The 14,394-nt window shown below is 50.0% G+C and overlaps 2 protein-coding genes across 8 annotated transcripts in view; one reads left to right on the top strand and one right to left on the bottom strand.

Annotated features, from left to right (window-relative positions):
• CUX2 (cut like homeobox 2) overlaps positions 1 to 14,394 on the top strand; it is a 254,233-nt gene that overhangs the window by 53,105 nt on the left and 186,734 nt on the right. Inside the window, exon 1 of one of the 6 annotated variants that reach the window (XM_081802223.1) lies at positions 2,329 to 3,765. The exons of the other annotated variants lie outside the window; for them this stretch is intronic. The gene's annotated coding sequence lies outside the window, so the exon portion shown is untranslated. Of the gene's footprint in view, positions 1 to 2,328; positions 3,766 to 14,394 lie in introns of those variants that run through there. 6 annotated transcript variants of the gene reach the window in all.
• The window catches only part of HVCN1 (hydrogen voltage gated channel 1), a 542,590-nt gene that overhangs the window by 343,865 nt on the left and 184,331 nt on the right, over positions 1 to 14,394 (bottom strand). The gene's annotated exons all lie outside the window — the stretch shown is intronic.

The following is a 14,394-nucleotide window of genomic DNA, read 5'->3' as shown; positions in this document are numbered from 1 at the left end:
CTGTCCATTTTGTTTGCTTTGAGCACTGTTGCCCTCTTTCAAGGTCTCGAAGCCATAATGGGGGGCATGCTGAGACTTGTGCAGAGTCAGGAAATGCTGGTCTAAAGTGATTGGCATCGTAAGTGGCCTGGAATGAGCCCCCCCTCCCCCCCACCGTAAACCGTGGCAGCTCTCTGCTCCACAGAGAGCTCTTTGCTGGAGCTATGATCTGCCTCCAGAGCTCAGGCCCTGAGCCCCCACCCCCCACCCCCCACCCTTTCCTCCAGGAAGGGCACAAGGGCTAGGAAGTTCCATGTCCCCCAGAACAAGATAGAGCTGGTAGCAAATCCAGGGGCAGGAGGCACAATGAGGGCGGCTCAGGCATCCATGAGCCACTGAGCATGCTCCCCACAGCGTGCCCACCCCACGCCCTAACTCCCCAGTGTGGGGAATCAGGAACTGCCTGGCACTCAGCATATTCACCAGAGGCTGGTTAGCACTCCCGTGGCTGCCCAGAGGGTACAAAGCAGAGCCTTTCTGGCTGGGTATGGGGGGTGTGGGACCATGGTCTCAAGTTTCCTAACTGCCCAGGCCAAGTCTCTTTGTCCACCCTGAGCTGCTCTCTTCCCCTCTGGCCTTTTTCCTGCTCTCTAGAAGCTAGTTAGGTTTACCCAAATTATTGTCATAATGCTTCCTACAGGTGGAGCAGAGTAGGAGGCCAGGCTCCATGCTGGGTGTTCCCTGTGTGGGATCTCAGGAGTTTTTATTACACCCATTTTCCAGGTGAGGGAACTGAGGCTCAGAGGGGTAAAGTCCCTTGCCCCAGGCCCCACGGCATTCTCATCATCTGTCCTTCGTCTCTGATGTCTTAAGTCTCTACTTCTCAGTCCAGCTGCATCTCCAACTTCCTTCTTCCCTTTGGAAGGCATTCAGAGAGTGATTTTCTTTCCTCAAGATAAAGTATCAAGTCCTAAAAGTAGGGTCTTGCCAACCCACTGGGCAGAGCATAGTACCCCCGGGGATCTTGTACTCAGGATCTTTCCTGTCCCTTTTTCAGGGTCCCACCTGTTTTTAAAAGCCTACACAGCCTGCTTCATGCTAACCCTGTCCTGACTACTGCTGACAGAGCTCCAGGATAGTAACGGGGGGTGGGGGTGGGGGGGAGGGAAATGCAACACGGAACTCAGACCCATGTTGTTCTGGGCTGAGTGTGAGCATCTCAGATACTCACATGCCTGTCTTGGGGGGATGAGCCCCATCATCTCCCCCCTGCTCCCTGTGTCCTCTTTGAGGGACCCTTCCCCCCACTGCTCACATGCTGATCCCCAAGCCCCCTACCTCTAGACTGGAGCACGAGGAGTTGGGGATCAAGCAGAGGCATCTGGATCTTTCCTTTTGGCTTGATTTATGAGAAACAAACTAATATGAGAGCTTACAGCAAGGCACCAGTCCACAAGGGGAGCTTAAAAATTATATTCATCACAGCAGTAATCACTAATACATATTAATGTGTCTACTCTGGGCCAGATCTGCAGAGCCCCTAGTTAAATAAGATGGGACTCCTACTCTCAAGAGGGTCACCAGGGAGAGAAGACCCCCCCATGACAGCATAAGATGGAGGTTTTCTGTGGCATTTAGGAGAGCCAGGAGCTGGGAAGGAGTGGCAAAGGAACTGTTTGCAGCAGGGCTGGAAAAATGAGTTTGCCAGGCAGGGAATTAGGGTGGCCATTCTACACCAAGGAACAGCATCAGACATAGGGAACAGCGTGGGCGCTGGCACAGAGGTTGAGAACCAAGGGCATTGAGGACTGGTGGGTCATTTAATTGGGGATCCGGGTAGGCTTGGAGCAGGTGGTGGGTTTCAGATCAGGCCACTGGGTCGGTTTTGGGCTTTTCCTTAAGGCTCAGGGTGAGGATCTGGGGGGGTCCATTCTAAGAGCTACAGGAAGCCATGGAGGGGTTTGAGCCTGGAGCGGCAGTGACAGGATTCATTACCTTTGGCAAAGAGCCTTCAGGCTGCTGTGGGGGAGGAGGGATCGTCAGGTAAGAACCGTCAGGGAGTTGGGGAGGGGCTCCTGCCACCATCTAGGCCTATGTCAAAGGGGCCCTGGGCCTGGTGAGAGTGTGGCTCTAGGGCTGCCCAGGAGAAGGCTAATGTAGGGACATTTCAAAGGGAGATTCAGGAAGCCCTGGAGGGAGGCTGTTGTGAGCCATCTGCTGACATTTCTCTTTCCCACTCCACAATTTGAGGCTTGGGATCTGTGGAGCCTCAGTTGGTAATAGAGTGATGTGTAAACAGTAGGAAATGGCTGGAGGGGGCTGCAGCCCCAGCCCCAGCCCCAGGGCAGAGTATACAAGAGCTAGTTAGGTTCCTTTCCTGGTTTCTCTGTGCGACTCCAGAGGAGGAAGACCGTGAGCCATGCCTTTGCCAGCATAAGCTGTTCGTTCATTTATGTACTCAGCATCCACCTCTCGGGCTTATGCTGTGCCCGGCGCAGGGAGACCTGGCAGGCATGGCATATTGCTCCCTGCCCTTGGGAAGCCCCTAGTCATAGCTACCAGAGACAGACCGCAGACAGGCAGGTGGAACCAGCCTGTGGAGAGCTGTCCCCTAAATGGGGAATCCAGGGGCCTGTGGGCGCTGAGGAGTGGTGCTCAACAAAATCTGGGAGGCTGAGGATGCTTCCCGGAGGAGGCTGCCTACATTATAGCTCAATGAAAGCAGGAACTGGGCTGCCCCCTTCAGTATGGGATCCCCAGATCCCAACAATATAGGATGACTGGAAGCTGAGATCTGAAGGAGAATCAGGCACAGCTCTGGGGAAGAGACAGGAACGTGTGTTCCAGGAAGAGGGAACAGTGGGGGCAAAGGCTCGGAGGTGGGCTTTGCAGAAGTCACCTATTCAGAGTGCCTGGGGCCTCAGGGGTGAGCATGGTGGGGGAAGAGCTCAGGCTGGAGGCTAGATGGTACATTTTGGGGTCTGGGCCTCCAAGCTCATAAAAATTGCTCATTTCCCCCCTTAGACTAGCGTGTGGTTGCCCTTCTCCCTTAAGTCCTCACTGAGCCTAGAAATCAGATTGCGTCGCTACCAGGGGGTGTGAGCTGAGACACGAGGTTGCAGGTGAGTTTGCAGGCAGGGCCAGTTGTGGGATGGTGGGAGAGAACGGTGCCCCAGTTCACACCCAGCCCCTTGTTTGTTGGGGGGTAGACCCGCCATTTGAAAGCTGCCTTTCTTGTGTGTGGCGCCCTCATACTGGAGGGCAGGATTGGATCCGCGGAGATCCTGACTGGAGCAAGAGAGCGTTCTTCAGGGGAAGTTTGGGGGTATCTCTTTGCTTTATCCAGTGTGTCATCCCTGGGCTCCCATGAGCGTGGTGTAAATAAAACCCAGCTGGTCGGCAGGTCCCTAGGTCAGCACCCGTCGTGCAGGGTGAGCTGCAGGCTTGGGGTATGAGGCTTGGGACCCTGCATCCCCTCACCATCCGGGGCGGCCAGCGGGTGGCCCAGCAGGCGAGGTACCGTCTGGCTGGATGGAGAGCCAAAGAGGTAATGCTAATGTCTTTTAAAATTAGAATGAAAATGTTTATTGCAGAGAGCAGAACCTGCGTCAGCGCAGAGTCCTGTGGGAAGGGGACTGCTTTATCGCAGCCTTTCAGTTTTATTTTTGCACATTCGCTTTTTATTTGCTGGTGGTGCTGTTTGACAGGCCCTTAGAGTGGGCTCGGCTGCCAGGCCGGGGCTGGAAGGACAGCACCGCCACCTGTGTCTGGACGGTCCTGCCCAGGGTGAGTGCCAGGGCCTGCCTTTGGTTAGGAGATCTTGGGGGTGTGAGAGCAGGAGGCTGTGACTTTATGTGTGTGTGTGTGTCCATGTGTCCGTGTGGGCATCCAGCCCGGTGTGTATACATGGGTGGCTCCCTGGGTGTTTTTCGCTGTGTGCATCGTGGCTCTGGGGGGTTGTCCGCGTGCAAGACCAAGTGTGGATCTTTGTGCGCGTATGTTCTTGAGTTGTGTGTGTCTGTGTGTGTTCGGGAGGTAGCCATGGGTGTGGCTGGGTGTGGCTGGGTACGGGGGTCTGGGCATGTTTCTCTGGGACTCTGCATGTCTTTTTCTGTGTGTGGATGTGTGTGAGCATCTTGGGGAGGCACATGTGTGCGTGACCATGGGTCCATATGCCCATGTGTGTGTGGGTGTGCCCATGAGCATGAGGGAAAGTGTGTGTACATGTGAGTATGTGAGAATGTATTTGAACATGTGGACATGTGTGGGAGAGTGTATCACATGGGGGAGCATGTTGTGTGCGTGTGCACATTGCATGTGAGAGCATGTCGTGTGTGAGCGCACATTGTGTGTGAGAGTGTGAGCCAGGCTATGTGTGGGTATACACATGTGAGAGAGTGTGTGAGAGCCTGTGTCGTGAGCACGTTGCACGTGAGAGCATGTATGGTGCTCTCCTGTCCTCTCGCATACGGAGCCTGCAGCAGAGCCGTCCTTGGGTCAGAGCCTGTCGGGAACCTCCCTGGTTTGAGAACATAGCCTTGCAGCACTGGCGACAGGCACCCAGGCTCCCCGCTGCCTTCAGCTTGGGTCAGAGATCAGGAAACACAGATGCCTCTGGGGTTCGTGGCATTTTTAACCCACCCTGCTCTAGCTGAGATTTTAACAAGCTTTACCTTTGCAGCTTGGGCCAAACAGCAAGTGTGTGTGTTTTTTTTTTAAAGATTTTATTTATTTATTTGAGAGAGAGAGAGAGAATGAGAGACAGAGAGCATGAGAGGGAGGAGGATCAGAGGGAGAAGCAGACTCCCTGCCGAGCAGGGAGCCCGATGCGGGACTCGATCCCGGGACTCCAGGATCATGACCTGAGCCGAAGGCAGTCGCTTAACCAACTGAGCCACCCAGGCGCCCCGCAAATGTGTGTTTTATTTGTGGAAGGGATGCTGCTTTCTAAATATAAAGTTATTTTATGGTACAGAATGTGCTTTTTCCAAGCACACCTGCACTCAACAACGGGAGCCTCCACTAGACAGTTGCTGATCTGCCCCAGGCCTGGTTTCCCTGAGCTGGGTGGTGGGGGCTCTGGCCACAGCCCTGTAGATGGTCAGGGCTCCCCAAGATGGCCACACTGCAGCAGCCCTGAACCCTCCCCGCCCATGTGGTGCAGCCAGCCACAGTCATTTCTCTAGGGCAGAAAACCCATGCCCTGCAGGGAACCTGGTGGCTGTTGGGCTTTTCCATGAGGCCAGGGGAACCTCTTTTCAATCCCCGTCCCCATCTGACTCACCTCCCCATCTTTGGGATTTGTTTTTTGTGGTATCACTCTCTGCAAGATGAGGTGGCTGGTGTGGAGGAGTCAGACTTTACAGAGTAGAAACCAGGTGCTGTGCCAAATTTAATGTGATCGGGAACCAGTTCTGAATGCAGATCTGAAGCCTGGCTTCAAATGCTTTGTGGCCTTGAGCATGTTGCTCAGCTTCTCTGAGCTTCAGTCTTCTTGTCTGCAAAATGGGAAGCATGAAAGTGGCAGCCTCAAGGCTGTCTCTCACTTGTTACCTCAGGTCCTTTCTTGAACACGGCAGATTTGTGTGGGCTGAACAGCCTGGGTTCGGTGTATCTTACCTGTGTGTGATCATAGACAAGCCATTTTGTCTGTGCCTCAGTCTGCTTATCTGTAAAATTGGGCTAATAATAGTGCCTACTGCATGGGATGTTGTGAGGGTTAAATTCCTTACCTTACATAAAGGTTAGTGCTGTAGAGCGTGAGCTATTGTTATTTCTGGAATGCCTGAGTCCAGATTAAAACATCCCGTCAGCATACAATATCATCATTTTTTTTTTTTTAAACACAACTTGTAACCTACTCTTTCTGCAGTCTTGCCCACTCTATGTTGTCAGGCAGCTGCTGTGTGCCAGGCACCCAGCTGGGAGTGCCAGGGAGAACATGGCATGGGTTCTAGGGTGCGTGTCCTGCGTGGGTGGGCTGGGCCACATGCTATGCTCATCTTTCCTCCAGTGATTTGGCAAGCAGGTACAGACTTGGGTTAAGTCACTCTGGGCAGAAGCCAGGCGGCGAGAGAGCCACCTGGCAGTTCTCCCTGCCAGGGTGGATCCAGCAGGCTGTAGGCACCCAAAACTGTTTTGTGCACTTGTCAAAAGGCGACTGGCATTTGAGCATCCGTGGCAGACAGCGGAGGGAGAGCCGCGTATGGAAGGGAATTTCCACTGAGCCTGGCCCCACATGGTGCCCTGAGCCCACCTGCCTTAAACCATGTCAAACACACTGAGGATGAAATACCCAGTCTAGCCGGTAGAGCCCTTCACACGGGCAAGGCCACGTGCTAAAACACTTTGCGTGCATTATCTCATCTAGCCTTTGTAGAAACCCCTTGAAGTCGGTTCTGCTTATCCCTACATTAATAAAGGAGAAAGCTGAGGTTTGGAGGTGTTTTGGAATCTTCCAGATCTGGATAGAAATCCTGCTTCCTCCAGTTTCTGGGTGACTTTGGGCCACTTACTTAACCTCTCTGAGCCTCCAGTTCCCCATTGCTTAGGGTTGTAGCAAGGATTCAATGAAACAGTATAGCTAAAACATTTAGCCTGGCATTTGGTGTGGTAAATGATTTCTTTTAAAAAACTGTTGTAATTATTACTATTTTATCTTTTTGCAAGGCATTCCTTGCCAGTATAATAGAAATATTGACAAAATTCAACCTTGATGCCCTGATGTCTATGGGACGGGGGGGGGGGGACTATCTTTAGTTTTAGTTTAAAACGTTTTATTATTATCAACAGATAAGTTTGTGAGTTTCCTGCCTACAGGAGCTACTACTCTTATCTTAAGGGTTTTATTAGCTTGTGGGGGTGGAGCCTCTTCTATATCATGGAAAAGAAATTCTGCTGGGTTTTTGCCCCTGTGCCCAGTCCTATAACCAGACTCATTGGAGCAAACGGTCTGCTGTGTAGTTGTTGCTCAACACATGCTTGTTGGATGAGCAGGTGGATTATGCTCCTGAGCTTACTGCAGCTAAGGGGGGAGATTGGATTCAGGCACAATCTGGTAGCTTCCCACGGAAGGAGGGGGCCTGATCTGGACATCCCTCCTCCAGCAATGAACACTTTGCAGAGCTGTGGGTGCCTGGAACATCTCCTAGAGTTAATCACCTAACTGTGATTGTGATGGCCAGAGGTAGAGGAGCTGGCAGAAAATTGAGACATTATCACGTAAGTCCAAGACGAGGGGTTGGATTTGAGGTGGTGAATGTGACCTCGACAGACAGGTGGTGCACTGACTGTGGGGGAGACGTCATTCATTCATTCAATGAATATTTTTGTGCTCAGTGCCAGGATGCCTGGAGACACCTTGTGGGACCAAGTGAAAGGGAAGAACTGATGCGTGAATCTCGAATGGACTTTTCAGGGACGGTGTCACAGTGAGGGAGAATCGGGGGCACTCTCCACTATCATGGGTAGGATTCTTGTGATTGTGTGTGAGAAAAACTCACCTGGAAACAGCTTAAACAAAAAAGGATTTTTATTGGCTCACATGACCTGAAAGTTTCAAGTCACTAGCTTCAGGCATGGCTGTATCCAGCTGCTCAAATAATGTTCTCTCATCCTGTTCATCTCCTGGTTCAGCTTTCCTCCGTGTGGGTGTGATTTGTTCTCAGCCAGGGTTTTCTTCTGGCAGCTGTGTTTCAGCAGCGTGGCAACTCCCAGGGAAAGAAAGCACCTCTTTCCCAGTAGCTCTAGCAAAAGCCCCAGGATCCATTGTACTTGGACCACCTTAGGTCCATGCACTTGCCCGAGCTGTTCTGACCACTGAGAGTGTTCTTCTCCTCTCTTTCACCTATCTCAAACCTGCCTGCCCTTGAAATCCTGCTTGAGATCCATAGCTGCCACCTTTTCTTTTTGCCCTTACCGTCTTTTGTATTTTTTCTCTTTCTTAGGGCATCTTTTTTCTTGCTTTGTATCTAATTCAGCTATGTCCTACCTGCACTGTGTTCATATCAGGCCAGGGTCCCTAGCAGACCAGAGTTTCATTTCTTGCCTTTCTTTCCCCTCTCCCACCCCATACCTAATATAAAAGATATGGTAGGTACCTAATAAGTGCTTATTGATGGACTTGGGGCATTAAGCAGCATTTAATTTAGAAGCCAAATCCCAGGATGGCTCATGGGGGTCGTGGGTCAATAGGGTCCAGAGGGAACCCCAGGAATTGTCTTGCTGAACGCATCCATTTATGGTTGGGTCCGAAGCCTAGACCTCACCCAGACCAGTTGGGGAGGTGGGAAAGGGGGAAGGAGCCCAATTCAGAGGCCAGGCTCTCCCGAGGCCAGGCTCTCCCAGGTTCAAATCCCAGCTCTGTGCCCTGTGGCTGTGTGTTTGGGGCAAGTTGCTTCACCTCTCTGTGCTACCAGTTCCTCATCTGTAAAATAAGATAATTCACATAATGTGTTTAGGAAAGGACCCAGCCCACAGTGAGTGCTCATCGACTCAACCATTATCGGTACTGGTACCATTACTGCCGTGCTGTTTTCAGAGTCACAATAGACAGGGGGATTATAAACTCAATAGCTATTTAACAGGAGGAACCTGCAGCCCAGTGAGCTTCAGAGACCCCCCCCAAGATTACAGAGCACCAAGTGTCAGAGGGGCCCCTGCCCCATTTACCTTAACTTCTACTTCAGCCCTTGCTCTTCACCTGGACTGTCCACCTGAGCTTGCAGCCCGCTGTGGCCCTCCGAGAATGTCAGTGCTTCTTCACAAGGAAGGACGGGAGTGTGGGGGCCATGTGGTTCGCGCAGAGGATGAATGGGACTTCAGCCTTGGTGTTCTCTTGAAACACTGTGTTTCTCCTGGCCAGGTTTCCACTGCCATGTCTTGTGGCCAGCTCTCCTCTAAGTAGCTACCTTTGGCCAGTCAGCCCTGTAAGCAGCTCCTCACTGCCCCCACAATAGACCCGGGAGCCACATCAAGGGCCGAGCAGTCCCTGCACCGAGAAGGACCTGCTGCCCCCGCGCGCTGCGCTGTGCCCTTCTGTGTAAAGATGCATCGTCTGCTCTTCTCCCTGGGCAGTCTTATTTCTTTCCTCTGCCTCAGAAATATTTGGGGGTGATTAAAAGGAAATGTTCTTTTAACTATAATGAAATGGGGTTTGGGGGTTTTGGAATAATCGGCTGTGGCCTCAGGGGCTGATGCTGGTTGATTTGATAACCGAGTTGATAGGCAACAAGTATTGATCTCTCTCCTCCTCTTCCCAGGAAGGTGACTCAGCGAAGGGGAGATGTTTTGAAATTCAGGAGAGGGCCGCTGTGGGAAGCCAGAAGGCTGTGTGCCTGCGTGTGTATGCTCGCTTGTGCATGGCTCTGCTTCTCCCTCCACGGCCCGTTACTCAGGGCCTCCGGGAAATGGGGCATGCAGCCTCCCACCTGCATGGAAGAGAGGAAGGGCTTTGGAGCCACGGAGACCCAAAGCTGAAGTCCGCCTCTGTTGCCTCCTGGCTAGGTGACCTTGCACAAATGGCTTCCCCTCTTTGTTGACTCAGTTTTCTTGTCTGTAAGGTGAAGAGAACAATGATGCCTGCTGTGGGGAGTTGTCCAGAAGACTGAGAATTTCTCTTGGTGGTAATTAATGGCAACTCCTCTTACAGTGATGATACTAGCAACTAATAATTGGTATCACTTGCTGATACAGAAGCAAGGTGCCATGGGAGCACGAGGGAGGGGGTGATGGATTTTGATGGAGCAAATCCTACAAGCCTTCTCGTGGAAGGCAAGGGCCTTGAATGACGACACTTCTGATGTGATAGAAAGGGGAGAGTGAACAACACTTTTGTATCAGGAATTGGTAGGCCCAAAGGTAGGGAGGTATGGAAGCATCTGGTGAGATGGGGGACCAGCTGTTGTCCAGTATGGCCCAGAGAGGGGAGGGGGACAGGGAAGGGCAGGGATGTGGTAGAAGAGTTATTCCAGCAAGTCAGGTGAAATGGGTAATGGATGAGCTCAATGTATCACATTTGTTCCTTCTGAAATTCAGAAGCAGTGATAATAAGTAACACCCCTTCTTTCGGTTGAGGTCTAATTATGTGCCAGGCATTGGGCTGTGTTGACTTACACCATCTCATTGAATCTGCGCCTTATCTTCATTTTACAGAGCAGGAAACTGAGACCCTTTGTAACATCTGTAGCTTCTGGTGACAGTCACCCTGTCCCTCGAATCAAGGCCTGGTGTGACCAGGCAGTCTTCCAGCTCTGTGGCGAGCCTGCAGACCCCTCACACAGCGCACCCACCAGATGTGGGTTGTTTGAGTCCTTGGGCCGTCTAAGTTTCTTCTCTGTAGGAACTTTTTTTGACATCCGACGGGGGCACATATATCCTTCCTCAAGATTCCCTGCCTAATTCAGTCAGGCAAAGATGTCATGTAGACATCACAATTCTTTTCTCCGTGTTCCCCACTGAGTTCTTTTGTTGCCTCCGGGAGTTCTCGATGGAAGGAGCATGTACTATCTGTCAGACACCTGTTCTACGGGCTTGACACTTTCCATCCACAACCCCTGTGAGCCTCACAGCATTGACTCATTTCACATATGGGGAAACTGAGGCGGGGAGCAGTTCTGTACTTGCCCGCATAGTCTCTGCGGAAGTGGCTATGCTGGGATCTGAACCCAGGGCTGTCTAACTTCAAACCACCCTCTTTTATTAGCAAATGGGGAAACTGAGGCCCAGAAAAGGATTGGGACTTGCTTGCTTTTCAGAGGTAGAACTTAATCCATACCTGCAACCATTGGTTACCTCATGGCTTGGTGAGGGAGCGGGTTCAGTTGGTTGTAAACCCGGGAAACAAATAGAGGCAAATAGAAAATCAAGTATGACTAAGTGCCATGCAGTGGCACAGCCGATGGGCAAGCTGTCCGTGGTCCCTGTTTCAGGACAGGCTTGAGTGTCAGAAGCAGGCAGCCCTCAGCTTTTGAGGTCATATTCATGTCAGTTTCTTTGGTGTTTGAAACATGAGCACAGTAACCCTGTTGGGGGGGGATGTTTCCATGCCTGTCCGCCTGAGCTGGAGTAAACCAGGGGAGGGGAATGTACTGGAGGGGACCGAGAAGGAGGTTGGTGTGAGGTCTAAGGAGGCCCAGGAATTATCTAAAACTTGGCGGCTGTTGTAGAAATGTCTCCTACCTCATGGGACAGCGGGACCTACACAGGGCTGGATATCAGGGGACTGGGTTCTATCAGTGCTCGAAGGCCAGTCACTTCCTCCTGCCTTTTGACCCTCATTCCTTCTTTAAAACGGATGATGACAGAGGCTTCTGTGTATTTAGGCAAACACATTGCCTGCCTGTTTGGCCAGGCTTAAAGGGAAAGAGTTCTGGGATCACTTAGCATGCTTGCTGTGGGTGCTGGAGGTAGTGGAGGTGTGAATGCCATGCATCCATTTATTCATTCAGTGGGTACTTTTTGAAAGCCAACTGTGTGACAGGCACTGGAGACAGAGCAGGAAACAAAGCCGACATGGGCTCTGTCCCGTGGAGATTTCGGTCTGATGGACACAGAACAAAGGTGTGTGTTGGGATCACCACTGGGTTCTCAACATCTATTGTTTACCTAGCACACCTGTGCCCTCAGATATTTACCGACTGGACAAATGAATGAATGAGCCCAATGCAGAGGAACATGTGATTAAAAAGAGTAATAAAAACTGCATTGGAACAGGAGGGGATGGTGAAGGGAATACAGTGATCCCCTCTGATAAGAAAGTGCCCTAGGTGCAGAGGGCCCACAGGCTAGGGAGAGAGAATGCATTCAGCAAAGAAGCCAGAGTGAATTTATAATTCTCAGTGTTGCAAAATAAGAGTGTTGTGAAATGCTGTCTAGAGGGAACCTCTTGAGGTAAGGCAGTTAGGGAAGGCTTCACACATAATATATTTAAACATTTTATTATTTAACTTTGCCTTTTGAAATAGTTTCCAAAGTATTTACAAAAAGTTGCAAAAATAGTACAAAGAATTCCCTATATTCCCTTTACCCAGATTCCCTAAATGTTAACATTCAACAAGACCACAGAACAGTCAGGAAATTAACACTGACACCACACTATGATCTTGTGTACAGATTTTACCCAAATTTTGTCAGTTGCCTATTGATGTCTTTTTGTGGTCCAGGGTCCATGCATTGCATTAGTTGTCATGTCCCTTTAGTCTCCTTTAATCTGGAACAGATTAAAGCTCATGTACCTAAATTGATCCAATCAGTGAATCCTGGGACGTTTGCTAAAACTACTGGGAAAGAGGTACTTTCTTTCCCTGGGAGTTGCCAAGCTGGTGAAACAGAGCTGCCAGAGGAAAACCCTGGCTGAGAACAAAGCCACCCACACATAGGAAAGCTGAGCCAGGAGATGAGCAGTGTGAGATTAACATCCATTTGAGCAGCTGGGTACAGCCATGCCTGAAGCCAGATGACCTGGAACTTTCAGGTCATGTGAGCCAGTAAAAATCCTTTTTTTGTTTAAGCTGTTAATATTCATTGAATTCATTTATTCAATGACTGTCTCTGCACTCAGTGCTGGGATGCAGGCAGATGCCTTGTAGGACCAAGTGAAAAAGAGAACTGTTTGATATGTGAATCTCAAATAGACTTTTTAGGGACTGTGTCACAGTGAGGGAGAATCTGAGGCCACTCTCTAATGGGCAGCGCTCTTGTGGTTGCACGAACTTGACACTTTTTGATGAGAACTGGCCATTTATTATTTGTAGAATATCCTTTGGTTTGTGAATGTAGGATGTTTACTCATTTTTGGCAGAAATACCACCAGAGTTATATTGTGTCCTTCTCAGTACATCCTATCAGGAGGCACATGATATCCATTTGTCCCATTACGAGTGATGTTAACTTGGTCACTTGTTTAAGGTGAGGTTGGCTGGGAATCTCCACTGTGAAGTTATTATTTTTCCCTTCATTATTAATAAGTATCTTGGGGGAAACATTTTGAGACAATGTAAATACTCGGTTACTCATCGTTCTTTTGCCCACTAATTTTAGCATATGTTGTTGCTTCTTGCCTGAAACAATTACTGCTGTGGTGTTTGCCAAATGGTGATTTTCTCTTTCCATCATTACTTCTGAATTTATTAGTTGAAGAGCTTTACCTTCTCGCTCCTTTGTTTATCCAGTTATTTATTTCTATCACTAGGGACTCATGGATTCATATTTTATTCTGTGTCCTCCTCCCTCTCTGTCCCCTCTCTTCTCCCCTGATCTCTGCCCTGTCTTTCTGTCCTAGCCTCCTGCTCTCCCTCTTTGTTTTCCTCTTTTTTTCTAGCCAGGCTATTTGTCCCACAGTTTCCTTCCACTGGCTCTGGCTGAACATGTACCTGTGGTCTCATTTAACACTCTCCTCCATCGCCTGGGTCTCCTGTGAACTGGCAGTAGCCCCGAGGCTTGATCAGATACCAGTTCGATATTTTTGGCAAGACCACATCACGGGTGGCAATGTGCCCTATTGTCAGGAGGCACACGAGGTCTGGCTGTCTCCCTTTCTTTGACATTGAGATTGATCAGTGGGTTCAGGAGCTGTCAGCCTAATCCATGCATTGTCAAGTTCCCTATCAGCTCTTCACCCACTGGGTTTCATGCCCACTGATAATCATTGCCTAGGTCCATTAATTCATTAAAGGTTGCAAAATGTTCATACACTGACTCTGTCCCTCTCTTTCTTAGCTGGAAGATGTCTCTACAGAGAAACCACCCCTCATCAATTATTTGCTGAATGAAAGTGTGCCCAGGAAAGGGAAAATAAATGTTTAATTCTTTCCCTTTATTTGCCAGTTTTCAAAATAAAGAGTTGGTTCCCTGGCATCCTCCAAAAGGGGCCAATGAGAGGGGGTTTTTTTGTTTGCTTGTTTTTAAAATATTATAAACCCATGGGTGCAAGCATAATTGAAGTGTCTTCGTCCATCTAAGTTCTTATCCTTATTCATGCCCTCTGATGGGACACAGGTGCATGGGGCCTCTGCAAGTCAGCCTCTGAATCCTTTGGACTCCTCTAGTGGTCTTGGACAGCCTCCTTGCCTTCCAGGAAGGAAACATTTCCTTGTATATTTCCCACTTCAGCTGTGGACTCAGCTATAGGAGTCCTGGATCCTTTTACTGGGAAATGGTATTTAGAGATCACATTCTGGGTGCTGAATGAATGAATACACAAAGTATCTTGAACTAGGGGCCTTTTCAATGTCCACAGTGGATGAGATGGTAGGGAAGGGGCAAGACAGTGGCTTTAAACTTGGATGTCATCTCTTTCCCAACCCTGTCCCAGGTTAATGACTCACTAGGAGCCTCTTATTCACTTTTACTCCTTTCCCCCAGTGTCTTCAGTTAGAAAATGTGGGTGGGTCTCGCCAACCTCCAACACATCCCCTC

Source organism: Leptonychotes weddellii, chromosome 13 (assembly GCF_054177405.1).
Source record: "Leptonychotes weddellii isolate Sample4059 chromosome 13, ASM5417740v2, whole genome shotgun sequence".
Taxonomy (NCBI): Eukaryota; Metazoa; Chordata; class Mammalia; order Carnivora; family Phocidae; genus Leptonychotes; species Leptonychotes weddellii.
This window is presented reverse-complemented; position numbering and strand designations above follow the sequence as displayed.